This window comes from Triticum dicoccoides, chromosome 4A, assembly GCF_002162155.2.
Source record: "Triticum dicoccoides isolate Atlit2015 ecotype Zavitan chromosome 4A, WEW_v2.0, whole genome shotgun sequence".
NCBI classification, from domain to species: domain Eukaryota; kingdom Viridiplantae; phylum Streptophyta; class Magnoliopsida; order Poales; family Poaceae; genus Triticum; species Triticum dicoccoides.
This window is the reverse complement of record NC_041386.1, coordinates 319,171,887-319,187,070: the sequence shown is the minus strand read 5'-3', so window position 1 is coordinate 319,187,070 and position 15,184 is coordinate 319,171,887.

Genomic DNA, 15,184 nt, shown 5'->3' with positions numbered 1-15,184 from the left:
ACATACGAGCGGGATCTCGAACGCCTACTCGTGCATACGTACGGCCAGGGCTCGTGTACATGGCTGGGTCGGAACGGAGAAACTGCGTTGTCATCGTGTTCTTGGGGAGGCGACGGAATGCATCGTGTTCATCGAGAGGCAACGGAACACATGTTGTTCATCGGGAGCCAACCGGCTTGGACGGAACAGCCGATGGAAACGAGGCCTGGCAGACTGCAGAACAGAGGAAACGGCCTTGTGTTCGACCGACCACGGTCGAAACGGGATCATGTTCATCGGGAGGGGTCTGGCGTACCGCAAAACGGAGGAAATGGACTTCTCTTGGACCTCCTACGGTGGAAACGGGGTCCTGTTGATCGGGAGGGGTGTGGCGTACCCCAAAACGGAGGAAACGGACTTGTGTTGGAGTGCTACGGTCGAAACAGGGGTCCTGTTCATCGGGAGGGGTGTGGCGTACCGCAAAACAGGACTCCACAAAATACTGTTCATCTCCACCGTCGACTGCCTCCACGGGCTACTGTTCATCCACCGTCGACCTCCTCCAGCCTCCACCTGCGAATGTTCATCCACGGGCTCCTGTTCATCCAGCCTCCACCGTACGCTCCTCCACCGGCTACTGTTCAACCAACCCTCTCCACGGGGTCCTGTTCAACCACCCCTCCATGGGCTACTGTTCATCTAGCCCTCCACCGGCTATAATTCAACCAGCCCTCCACGGGGTCGTCCTGTTCATCCAGCCCTCCACGGGGTCCTGTTCATCCACCCCTCCCCGGGGTCCTGTTCATCCACCCCCAACCGGCTCGATCGGGGTCCTGTTCATCCAGCAGCAACACCACGGGGTCCTATTCATCCACCCCCACCGGGAACTATTCATCCAAACCCCCCCAACTACGCTCACTGTTCATCCAAAGGCATCATCGATCGGCTTCAGTTAGTAGTAGTAGCGAAGGAATCACTCAGGTTCAGTTAAAAGCAAGGGATCGATCGATCGCTTGGGTTCCATAACGAGTAGCATGTAGTGCAATCGCTCGCGTTCAGTTAGAGCCCAACGCCTCGCTCGGGTTTAGTTAGAGCGCAATGCCTCGCACACACGTGCGTAACGCGCATTGCTCTCCCCCCGACCGCCCACCGTAACTGGGAGCTCCCCCGATATTTTCCTCGCCCTCGCTTCTACCATGGTTTGTTTTTTCCGTCATGGACGGCCCAAAGAATGTCATGCAGATGTATCTCCGGCCCGCCTAGGACGAAAAGTCCATTTTCTATCATGATTTTCTGTCATAGAAGTAGGATCCCACCACATCTATGATGATACCAGGTTTTGTCACAATTATCGTCATAGAAGTGTCATAAGTATGACAGGAAAAAAATGGTTCAGCCCAAAATGTCACGGATGTGTCTTTTTTTGTAGTGCATAGAGCGACGTCGTGAGAAGGACGAGCCACCCATCACAACTTGGACACAAAAATGAAAGACACCATGCAAGGACGCTTCGTGCCCACCCACTACACACGAGATCTCTTCAAGAAGTTGCAAATCCTCAAGCAAGACACGAAGACGGTTGAAGAATACTATCAAGAAATGGAGATTGCCATGATACGAGCCAATGTCAAAGAAGACGGTGAGAAAACAATGGCACACTTCTTCAACGACCTCAACCACCCAATAGGAAAGATTGCCGATTACCAACCCTACTCCAACCTTCTCGAGCCTATTCATCAAGAGACCAAGGCGGAACGACAAGTACAAGAAGACTTCAAGTACGCCAAGTACTCATCCAATACCTATGGCTCAAACACTCAAGCTACTCCTACTTCAACTTCGACACCTCCTACCTCCACTAGAGCATCACCAAGTACCGGCGACAAGTCAAGTTTCAAGTAAGTGACTCCTTCATCGACTCGTCCTCCGGCAAGCAACTACAAGAACAAGACTTCTTCTTCGGCACCACCGAACGATCCCGTCAAGACAAGTTCTCTCAAGTGTTTCACATGTGGTGGCCATGGACACAAGTCATTCCAATGCATCAACAAGTGAACCATGTTCGCCAATGATGATGGCACATATGACTCGATGAGTGACGATGAGATGGAAGCTATCGAGCACGTCACCATGCACCATCAAGTGAACGAAGACGAAGATGCCCAAGTCTATTGTGACAATGATTCAAGTCCCGCTCTCGCACTACAAGAAATACATCAAATTGTGACCATCACTATTAGTCACTGAATGGTCATTTTTTTCATTTGCGACCTTGTTGTGACCAAAAACAGATGGTCAAAAGCTAGGTGTCGTAAACTGAAATTAGCGACCTTCTTCGGGATAAGGTCATGGAAGGCAACGACCAAAACAAAAGGTCGTTGATCGTACGACCTTCTATTTGGTTGCTAGCTGTATGCCCAGGCCACATCAGATCCGACATGGCTAGCTAACGTGGCAAAATTGCGACCAAATGAAAAGGTCGTTGATAAGAATTAGCCCGGTCCAGTTCGGTGTTTTACATGGGCCGAGCCCAACAATTCGGCCTTATATATATATATATATATATATATATATATATATATATATATATATATATATATATATTTTTCCATCAATTTTTGGTCAGGCTCATGGGCCAAGCCCAATATGGCAGCCTTTTTTATTGTTGGGTTGTGGCCATTTTTTCTAAACAATTTCATTTTCTTTTTTTTAATAAATGGGTCCACTAGTCAGATGGCTCCCAATTGTCAGGTTCTGGTAACAAGTTTCCGTTTGTCATGTTGTGGTAAGTGGGTCCCATCTATCAGACTCATATTCTTCATATTTCAAGCAGTATTTAGATTGGCAGAGACAAAAAACACATTATACTTAAACAAGAGCAACCAGATCACATAATACAGGCTCTATCCGTGCCACTACAAAGGGCCTTGTGTAATACAATACTTTACGAGCTCTACAAGTGTAGCAAGCTCTACAATTGTAATACAGTACTGCTTCACAAGCTCTTGTCATGAACAACATACTGGACTCACTGGACTCGCTCGTATTTCTACGCAACTTCAATAGGACAAAAACTTTGGTTGTCAGGGCTGGGACCATTGTCAGATCAACAACATGCCGGTGATAGTCAGGGCTGGGACCAAACAAAACAACATGGCTTCCTCTGTCATCGTGTTACATGAATTAGAGAAGAATTAGAAAAACTGGGGCAAATATATTATGAATAGACCATTCAAGAAAAGGACATTTATTTAGAATGATAACACAAATTCAGCTAGTACCATGCTTTTTATTGTCGAGCTAGTTAAAATGAGATACTAGTTCATATAAGAAATAGAGACACAATATGAATATGCATGGCACAGGTGCAGGTTGTGCAAAAAACTGCACTACAACACATTGCGCCTAAAATAAAATGTCATTCTACTATCATGACCATACATTCAACTGGCAAGATTTAATAGTACTCGTCAGCACACGCATACTAACATCACAAAGGCAGGACAGAATAAAGGGAACCAAGGGAGATACCTGTGGATGATAGCATGGACGATGATCTCGATTGAGTTAGCATTGATGAGGAAGTGGATGATGTCCATGGTGTGATTTATATGCACACATACATGAGCTTCTTGCCGTTGTTGCATCCGTTCGCTCGATGATGGGGGTACCAATGCATCCAGGTAGAACAAAATCACCATTAGTAACCCACAGCTTCAAGTACAAGCAAGTATATATCAAGTGATAGTGAAAACAAGTTGAGAAAAACACTGTAAATATCTATTTCATGTCATGTAGAGTTCAAACCGAATAAACCTATACATACGAAGGTGAAATATTTCAAAGAAAGCACTCATCAGGTAGCAGTGCATACAAAATCTCTATGTCGGCAGTAGTAAATACTCTCTGTGTTAGCAGTAGTAAAACTCATGCAGTACCAAGTTAAGAACTTTGAGTCAGAAAAGCTAGATGTGTCTCTTAAGAGAGACCAGAACTTAGAATTATGGCACATATCATATTCTGAACAACATCAACATCATGGTAGTAACAATTAACAGTAGTAGGACATCAATGGGGCACAACTTAGTTAACTGGAGTCAGACAGACATACAATTACCTTCTCGAGGTAGGGGCGAGCATCCTTCAAGTCAAGGAAGATGAGCGTGAGGGCGGCGGTAATGGCACTCCAGGACATGTTGAGGCCGAGCAGCAGCGCCATGAGCATGCCCAAGGTGATGGCATACATGCCGAAGGTGATTTTCTCCCTGGATTCGGTGCATGGAACAACTCCCTTCCGTTCCCAACAATAGCAAGGTACAGGTGCTGCTGCGGTGCAAAGAAGAATCTTGTAATCATGATAGAAGGCTGGGATGGCAGGAAGTGAAAATCTTGTCTTACAACATGAGAAGAGCACTAGTTACAAGCATGATAGAAGGCTGGGGGAAGAATATACGAAACTGAACCAATCAATTCAATTCAAAGGGTGTATCTTGTGTAAATGATGCTAGCAATCTCAGTTTCATGCATATATGTAGCAGAAATTTTATTAGATAATCCTAACTCCATACTTAACAGATCTTCATTCCTCAAAATACTCAATAGAGAGTATTCCCTGCCACAAGTAGTAGTAGTAGTAGCATAGCAATATATATATATATATATATATATATATATATATATATATATATATATATAACTAAAACTGAACAACCATCACAAGTCTGCATATAATGAAGTTACTATGTAGGGGTCATATAACATGAGGTAGATGGATGATTAGGAAACATGCTGGGTGGCCAAGAAATGAACAACATATAAAATACTCCTACTACTATAGTAGTTAAGATGATGAGACAAAGGACAGCAGCATGCAGATTTCCTGTGCACTATCATAGATAGGAGTATTAACCAACCAGCATGTCCATCATGCATTCTCCCATATCCATGATTAAAACTAGCAGCATGATTAAAACAACCCTTAATTAGGTGGGTTTAGATAGTCTCGTGTGTAGGCACACCATATGTACATCATTCATGTTAAACATTAGTACACAACACTGACACTACTATGAGACCACAAATTGAATGACTTGACACAGAGGCGGGAATGACACCTAGATCCAGGCACCTCATCAGATGGCGCTGGAGCAGATGAAACAGCCAAACTGGGACACATTGACATTGCTTTCTACTAATAGAAAGTTGAACAAAGACTCAGGCTAACCATGGTCTAGCACCTTGATGTTCAATCTTTATACAAGCTACCAAGTGTAGATGAACCAAAGAAAATTATACCATCAAAAACACATGATTTTCAGAGTAGAACCGATGCTCAAGTCCTACAAGCAACTACTCAGCCTAACGACTTCAATAGAAAATTTCAGGTGCAACATAAAAGATATCCTCAGCGCTGCAAATTTAGAAACCCACAACGAGGACCTAGCACTAGCAGCAACATACTTTGCATCATATATGTAGGGTAAAGCATCATATTCTCACAAGCATTTGTGCATCAAAATCACTACACAAAATAAAAAGGATGGCATGTAGTAATAGTAACAGGCTGCTGTAGTAGTATATATTCATGGAAAATCAATGAAACAACTTGAAGGTTCCATCAGGTTGATGTAGTACTACTCCGAAGGTACAAGTTGTCCACCTAGTGCCGCCAACAGTAAATCTGCCAGCCAAAAAAAAACAAATTTGTTTCACCAATAATGCTGCAACAAGATCATGTGTAGTAATTAACAAGATGATGTATAGTTGGTATTTGCAATAGCTGAGGTACATGTACGTATATATTTCTCTAGTTCTAATTCCCTTAAATGAGTTCCGTGTATAAATATAATATATAAGCCCAACTATGGACCAAGCATACAATAAGGTTGATAATGACAACCACATAGATCAGCGAACATCACTCAGGGTCTGTGTCGGTGTCAAAACCGCTGGATCTCGGGTAGGGGGGTCCCGAACTGTGCGTCTAGGATCGATGGTAACAGGATACGGGGGACACGATGTTTACCCAGGTTCGGGCCCTCTCTATGGAGGTAATACCCTACTTCCTGCTTGATTGATTTTGATGAATATGAGTATTACAAGGGTTGATATACCACGAGATCGTAATGGCTAAACCCTAGAATTCTAGCCTATGTGGGTATGGCAATGAGTATATGTGGTGTCCTTTCTGGACTATCCCCTTCGGTTTATATAGACACCAAGGGGATCTAGGGTTTACATGGAGTCGGTTACATAAGAAGGAATCTTCGGTCACCAAGCTTGCCTTCCATGCCAAGTAGAGTCCAATCCAGACACGGTACAGTCTTCGGCCTTCATGTCTTCACAGCCCATCAGTCTGGCCCATGGATAAATGGCCGGACGCCCGAGGACCCCTTAGTCCAGGACTCATTCAGTAGCCCCTGAACTTGGCTTTCAATGACGAGGAGTCCGGCGCGTTGATTGTCTTCGGCATTGCAAGGCGGGTTCCTGGTGTAGGGTAGGAACCCTGGGGCCGATCTTTCACGATACAAGCGGATCCCGCGAAGAACACGAAGAACGCGAGGAGGAAAATGAGGGAATACACAAGGGAAACACAAGAGAAACACTAAGCCAACAAGAACAAGTTACACATGCACTAGATCCTCGAATACATAGGGTTCACATGGTACACAATCAACCAAGGACAATACAAGGGTAACGGTCTTCTCCGTGAGGAGATCCTGATGTTCTTCTCCGTAAGGAGGTCTTGAATCCAAAGGGATCTTCTCCGAAGAGGTCGCGGTCTCTCACGAGGAGTAGATCCGATGTGGATGAGCGAAGCTCTATCCCTCAAAATGAGCTAAACCAACGCTCACCCTAGAAAGTTGTACGGGGTGGAGTATATATAGTCTTAGTGCAAAAGAGGGGCGAAGGGGTACATGGGCTGCAGCCCAACACGAAAGAGTGCATAGGCGTCAGACGTCCGGAGGTCAACGGTCGTCCGGAGGCTCGCGAGGGTCCAGACGTCCGGTGCCTGTCGGACGTCCGTAGATTCTTCTCGGGTAGTCTTTGGTCGGACGTCCGGTCGGGGTCGGTCGTCCGGGTGGCGTTGGTCGTCCGTCTATTTTGGCTCGGGTGTGGCAATGTCGGTCATCCGGGGGACGCTGGACGTCCAGAGCCTGGAGGTCATCGGACGTCCGGAGCCTAGAGACTTTGTTCTTCTCTTCTTCTTCATCTCCGTCTTCACGTCCATATTCCTCTTCCTCTTCTCCTTGCTCCTTATCTTCTCATGTGCATCAAAGTGGAAATGTGAGAGGAGAGATGTCACCTCGGTTTCAAGGGCTCTTGCACGTGCTCGTGTCATGGGTCCAAGAGGTGTCGTAGGAGATGTAGTTGGGTCCATGGGGATGGCCTTGGGATGCTCTGCATCATCTCCCCTCCCATGGGGAAGATCCATCCTCGGATCAAATGCTTCAACACCATGGAAGGGGGAAAGATCTTTGACGTTGAAGATGTCGCTCACGTTGTACTTGTCGCGCGGGAGGTCGATCTTGTAAGCGTTGTCGTTGTATCGTGCGAGCACCTTGAAGGGTCCATCCGCTCAGGGTCGAAGCTTGGACTTGCGTTCTTGTGGAAAACGGTCCTTGCGAAGGTGTAGTCACACGAGATCACCAATGTTGAAGATCATAGGGTGCCTGTTGAAGTTGAGCTTGGACGCAAGGCGTTGAACTTGGCGCTCGATGGTGTTCATTGTATCTTCATGCACCTTCTTGAGGTGTGTCGCTCTTGCACTAGCGTCCAAATTGATGCGCTCTTGGAGTGGTAGAGGTAGAATGTCCAATGGTGACAAAGGATTGAAGCCATAGACGACCTCGAAGGGGCACTTGCTGGTTGTTGAATGTCTTGCTCGGTTGTAGGCGAGCTCGGGGATAGGTAGGCACTCCTCCCACTCCTTGATGTTCTTCTTGATGAGTACCCTAAGTAGAGCGGAGAGTGTGCGGTTCGTAACTTCTGTTTGGCCATCGGTTTGTGGATGATATGCCGTAGAGAAGAGGAGCTTGATTCCTAGCTTGGCGCATAGGGTCTTCCAAAAGTAGCTAAGGAACTTGACGTCGCGGTCCGAGATGATAGTCTTTGGCACTCCATGTAGACGCAAGATTTCCCTACAAAAGAGATTAGCAACATGTGAAGCATCGTCTATCTTGTTGCAAGGAATAAAATGTGGCATTTTTGAGAAATGGTCCACAACGACAAAATACCGAATCCTTGCCATTTCGAGTCCTAGGCAAACCAAGTACAAAGTCCATGCTAATGTATTCCCATGGTTGATATGGAATTGGTAGAGGCATATAAAGGCCATGAGATTGAGCTTTGGACTTAGCTTTTCGGCATGTAGAGCAACGGTTGGTGAAGCGATTGACGTCACGAAACATCTTTGGCCATAAGTAGTTCTTCGAGAGCGTAACGAACATTTTGTCTTCCAAAGTGTCCCATTAAGCCTCCTCCATGATATTCCTGCAAAAGCAACAAATGAAGAGAAGACTCGGGGATGCAAAGTTTGTTAGCTCTCATAAGATATCCATCTTTGATGTAATAGCGTTCGCAAGAGGTGTGCGACAAACACTTGGCAAAAGGAGTAGCAAAAGTAGGATCATGCTCATACAAGTCTTTGATATGCTCGAAACCAATGACATCCAATTCAAGTTGAGTGACAAGCATGCATATGCGGGAAAGGGCATCCGCAACAATGTTTTCCTTACTCTTAATGTACTTGATGACATAAGGAAAAGACTCAATAAATTCACTCCATTTAGCATGACGCTTGTTCAACTTGGTTTGGCCCTTAAGGTACTTGAGCGCTTCATGATCGGTATGAATGATAAACTCATGCGGGCGAAGATAGTGTTCCCATTCATGCAAAACATGGACTAAAGCATATAGCTCTTTGTCATAGATGGGGTAATTGAGTTGCGCGCTGATGAGGACATCAATACCATTGTTACACCCACAGCCCCTACTGTTACATATACTGGACCAATTACTAGAGCTCGCGCACGCCAATTAAATTACCAGGTACTTTCGTTTCTTGGTAATGATTCTAATGTTCATGAGATTATGATGTTGCCTAAATTAGATACATTTGTTTTGCTTACAAATGAAGGGCCTAGCTTGGAGAAGGATGAACATTGGAGCAAGAACACGCATGGAGTTGATGGCATGCGCAAGAGGATCAAGAACAGAGTTACAAGTGATGATTTCAGGACTTTGAAGCCGCCATAAGGAGTGCATGAAGCCTTGGACGAAATATACAAGATGCCACTTCATAATATTCGTCCATAGGCTATTCTAGGTGGTGCGTCACCTTATTAATGGGCCAGGCCCATGTAATTTCGAAATACTTAAGTATAGGCTATTTTTAGAGTCTGTATGTGTGGGGAAACAAGAGTTAGGGTTGGTTTCGGACCCCACCCTCAAGGGCCACGAAATTCCCCCCTCTTCCTCCATATATACAGCCCTTAGGGCATCGTTTAGACTTTGGGTTTTGTTTAGATTATAAGTTCGCCATAGCTGCAACTTCGCGTACTTCGTTTGTGTCCAACGACCAGACCAAGACGTCACAGAATCCCACCTTGATCAATAAAGCTTTCATCTTATATTCGCAATATCCAGATTGCAATCTCAGTTTCTTGCTTGTTCTTAGTTTGCTCGCAGGAAACAGACCCTCGTGGTCAGGTTGATCATGCTCCGGCGTGGTCAATAACCCTCGGAAGTTGGTTTAGCGATTGCTAAGGCGCGACGTCTCGCACGTTCGTAGTCGGATCGTCAAAGTCGACTCCCACAGAAAACGATAGCCACCATCTCATCGAAACATCGGGACACCTTAGCCTCTATCAAGTGGTATCAGATTTCTAGGTTGCTCGGTGAGATTTTACAGTTTTTCGTAGATTAGATCGAGTCTGTTCTTCATACCTACAGTCCACGAAAAAGCCACAAAAAAATTTAGGGTTAGTTCATCATATCCGAACCAATCTGAGCCTTTGCATAATCTTTTTAGGGTTTTTGCTTTGTTGAATTTGTGGTTGCATCGTCGTGTCAAGTTGCTGGTCTTAGAGTCTAGTCTTTTAGAGTTTCGAGTTCTGGTCATAAGTTGTCACGCCGCCGCCGCACCATCATCATCGCCCATCTACCACTTTTGCTTATCCGCCACCACTCTGAATCCATACCCATATACCACCACCAATCCGTATCCATATACCACCACCAATGTGTATCCATATACCACCACCGCTACCATATACCACCACCGCTGCCATATACCACAACCATATATCCACCACCAATACGAGTTCTTCTCATATTAGGTTTGTTCTTGAGATCAATCTAAATTCCGATTCGTGTTTCCCTGCCTGCATAGGTCTCGGAAAAAAAAAGTCTAGAGACCCCCGGGCAGTTTTTAGGCCAAAATTTTCACGGGAATTTTTTTCCCTATCCTATTTTTAGGCTTTTCTGAGTCTTTTGAGCCACGTGCCATCATAGTGATTTTTTGTCACACTTTTTCATCGTCGCTGCCCTGATTTCCGAAAAAAAAGTGAAAAAAAAAATTCCGTGCCCATCCTATCAGTTTGACGAGGGAAGAGTTTTGAGACACTCGCCATTATAGTGATTTTTCGCAAAAAAAAAGAGGAGCGCAAAAAAAAAGAGCGAAAAAAAATAGTTCCAGAGTGTGCTTTTCCCTTATTTACGTGCAGCGCCGTGATTTTGTTAGTGTTCTAGGCTCGCGTCTCTAGCACGGTCTAGCCTAGGACCAGCACAGTACCGTCGTTGAGCGTTTATTCAACTTTGCATCTCTGAATTGATTATTGCTGAACCTTTTTGCTACCATACTATAAGCCTTCCCAGCTCCACATACATCTACGTCGTGCGTTTGACTCTCTCTGGCAATCGCTCTATCCAAGCATGACTGCACTGATGTTATTATAAATTCTATGAATGTCAATTGTGCTAATAATATGCAAAACCCTAAGCTTGGGAATGCTAGTTTTGCTATGTCCACTACTTGTTGCAATGATCATGATTGGGGTGATTCTTCTTATCATCTTGAAAATTTATTTAAGCCCCATGATGAATATGAGATTGATAATAACGTTCGCAATAATATTGAAAGTGGGTTTGGAAGAGTGTCAACTTTAGATCCCACATATTTGGAGAATGTTCAATCTTCTGAAGTTTTTGATAAAAGTGGGTTTGGAGAGGTCATGACTTTAGTTAATGTTAATCCCACTAGTTTGGAAGAGTGTCAACTTTGCATACATGTGGATCGTGTTAAGAATATGTTTTGTGATAGCTATATTGTTGAATTTGCTTATGATCCTACATGTAACTATTATGAGAGAGGAAATATGGTTGTAGAAATTTTCAAGTTACTAAATTACCTCTCGTTATGTTGAGATTGCTATTGTTTCTTTCCCCTTCCTTGCATATGCTAGTTTTTGCTTGCTATGATAATTTGTTTGCCTATAAGATGCCTATGCATAGGAAGTATGTTAGACATAGATGTGTTTGTCACGTGTTTCATGATGCTCTCTTTGTTCTTAAATTCTTGTCTTTCATGTGAGCATCATTGAAATTATCAATGCCTAGCTAGGGGTGTTAAACGATAGCGCTTGTTGGGAGGCAACCAAATTTTATTTTTGTTCCTTGCTTTTTGTTCCTGTTTAGTAATAAATAAATCATCTATACTCTTTTATGATTGTGTTTTAATGTTTTAATTAGTGTTTGTGCCAAATAAAGCCTTTAGGATCTTCTTGGATGAATGTTATTTGATCTTGCTGGGAAAAAACAGAAAGTATGCGCTCACGAGAATAATTTTCGTGTTTTACCAGAGAGCGATAAAATGCCAATTCCAACTACAGTAGATCAATATACAAATTATTTAGGATGTCCTAATTTTTCAGGATTTTTGGAGTTACAGAAGTATTCGAAACCTACAGGTTACTACAGACTGTTCTGTTTTTGACAGATTCTGTTTTTCGTGTGTTGTTTGCTTATTTTGATGAATCTATGGCTAGTATCGGGGGGTATGAACCATAGAGAAGTTGGAATACAGTAGGTTTAACACCAATGTAAATAAAGAATGAGTTTATTACAGTACCTTAAAGTGGTGGTTTGTTTTCTTATACTAACGGAGCTCATGATATTTTCTGTTGAGTTTTGTGTTGTGAAGTTTTCAAGTTTTTGGGTAAAGATTTGATGGATTTTGGAACAAGGAGTGGAAAGACCCTAAGATTGGGGATGCCAAAGGCACCCCAAGGTAAAATTCAAGGACAACCAAAAGCCTAAGCTTGGGGATGCCCCGGAAGGCATCCCCTCTTTCGTCTTCATCTATCGGTAACTTTACTTGAGGCTATATTTTTACTCACCACATGATATGTGTTTTGCTTGGAGCATTTTGTATCATTTGAGTCTTTGCTTTTTAGTTTACCAAAATCATCCTTGCTATACACACCTTTTGGATAGACACACATGAATCGGAATTTATTAGAATACTCTATGTGCTTCACTTATATCTTTTGAGCTAGATAATTTTGCTCTAGTGCTTCACTTATATCTTTTTAGAGCACGTTGGTGGTTTTATTTTATAGAAATTATTGATCTCTCATGCTTCACTTATATTATTTTAAGAGTCTTTTAGAACAGCATGGTAATTTGCTTTGGCTATAAAATTAGTCCTAATATGATAGACATCCAAGATGGGTATAATAAAAACTTTCATATAGAGTGCATTAAATACTATGAGAGGTTTGATTCTTGATAGTTGTTTTGGGATATAAAGGTGGTAATATTAGAGTTGTGCTAGTTGAGTAATTGTGGAATTGAGAAATACTTGTGTTGAAGTTGGCAAGTCCCGTAGTATGCACGTATGGTAAACATTGTGTGACAAATTTGAAGCATGGGGTGTTCTTTGATTGCTTTCCTTATGAGTGGCGGTCGGGGACGAGCGATGGTCTTTTCCTACCAATCTATCCCCCTAGGAGCATGCGCGTAGTACTTGGTTTTGATGACTTGTAGATTTTTGCAGTAAGTATGTGAGTTCTTTATGACTAATGTTGAGTCCATGGATTATACGCACTCTCACCCCTCCATCGTTGCTAGCCTCTTCGGTACCGTGCATTGCCCTTTCTCACCTCGAGAGTTGGTGCAAACTTCGCCGGTGCATCCAAACCCCGTGACATGATATGCTCTATCACACATAAGCCTCCTTATATCTTCCTCAAAACAGCCACCATACCTACCTATTATGGCATTTCCATAGCCATTCTGAGATATATTGCCATGCAACTTTCCACCGTTCCGTTTATTATGACACGCTCCATCATTGTCATATTGCTTTGCATGATCATGTAGTTGACATCGTATTTGTGGCAAAGCCACCTTCATAATTCTTTCATACATGTCACTCTTGATTCATTGCATATCCCGGTACACCGCCGGAGGCATTCACATAGAGTCATATTTTGTTCTAAGTATCGAGTTGTAATTCTTGAGTTGTAAGTAAATAAAAGTGTGATGATTTTCATTATTAGAGCATTGTCCCATGTGAGGAAAGGATGATGGAGACTATGATTCCCCCACAAGTCAGGATGAGATTCCGTACGAAAAAAAGAGGCCATAAAAAGGACCAAAGAAAAAAATGAGAGAAAAAGAGAGAAGGGGCAATGTTACTATCCTTTTTCCACACTTGTGCTTCAAAGTAGCACCATGATCTTCATGATAGAGAGTCTCCTATTTTGTCACTTTCATATACTAGTGGGAATTTTTCATTATAGAACTTGGCTTGTATATTCCAATGATGGGCTTCCTCAAAATGCCCTAGGTCTTCGTGAGCAAGCAAGTTGGACGCACACCCACTTAGTTTCTGTTGTTGAGCTTTCATATATTTATAGCTCTAGTGCATCCGTTGCATGGAAATCCCTACTCCTTGCATTGACATCAATCGATGGGCATCTCCATAGCCCGTTGATTAGCCGCGTTAATGTGAGACTTTCTTCCTTTTTGTCTTCTCATACAACCTCCATCATCATATTCTATTCCACCCATAGTGCTATGTCCATGGCTCGCACTCACATATTGCGTGAAAGTTGAAAGAGTTTGAAAAGGCTAAGTATGAAACAATTTCTTGGCTTGTCATCGGGGTTGTGCATGATGGGAGCATTTTGTGTGACGAAAATGAAGCATGGCCAAACTATATGATTTTGTAGGGATAAGCTTTCTTTGGATATGTTATTTTGATAAGACATAATTGCTTGGTTAGCATGCTTGAAGTATTATTATTTTTATGTCAATATTAAACTTCTGTCTAGAATCTTTTGGATTTAAACATCCGTGCTGCAATAAAGAGAATTACATTGAAAATTGTGTTAGGTAGCATTCCACATCAAAAATTCTATTTTTATCATTTACCTACTGAAGGACGAGCAAGAATTAAGCTTGGGGATGCTTGATACGTCTCCAACGTATCTATAATTTTAGATTGTTCCATGCTATTATATTATCTGTTTTGGATGTTTAATGGGATTTATTATGAACTTTTATATTATTTTTCGGACTAACCTATTAACCGAAGGCCCAGTGCAAGTTGTTGTTTTTGCCTATTTCAGTGTTTCGCAGAAAAGGAATATCAAACGGAATCCAAACGGAATGAAACCTTCGCAAGGATCTTTTTTTTGGAACAAACGCAATCCAGGAGACTTGGAGTGGAGGTCAAGGAAGCAACGAGGCGGCCACGAGGTAGGGCGGCGCACCCCCACCATCGTGGGCCCCTCGTGGCTCCACCGACCTACTTCTTTCGCCTATATATACTCTTATATCCTGAAAACATCCAGGGGAGCCACGAAACCACTTTTGCACCACCACTACCTTCTGTACCCGTGAGATCCCTTCTGGGGACCTTTTCCGGTGATCTGCCGGAAGGTGATTCGATCATGGAGGGCTTCTACATCAACACCATAGCCTCTCCGATGATGTGTGAGTAGTTTACCATAGACCTTCGGGTCCATAGTTATTAGCTAGATGGCTTCTTCTCTCTCTTTGGATCTCAATACAAAGTTCTCCTCGATGTTCTTGGAGATCTATTCGATGTAATTCTTTTTGCGGTGTGTTTGTCGATATCCGATGAATTGTGGGTTTAGGATTAACATTATCCATGAACAATATTTGATTCTTCTCT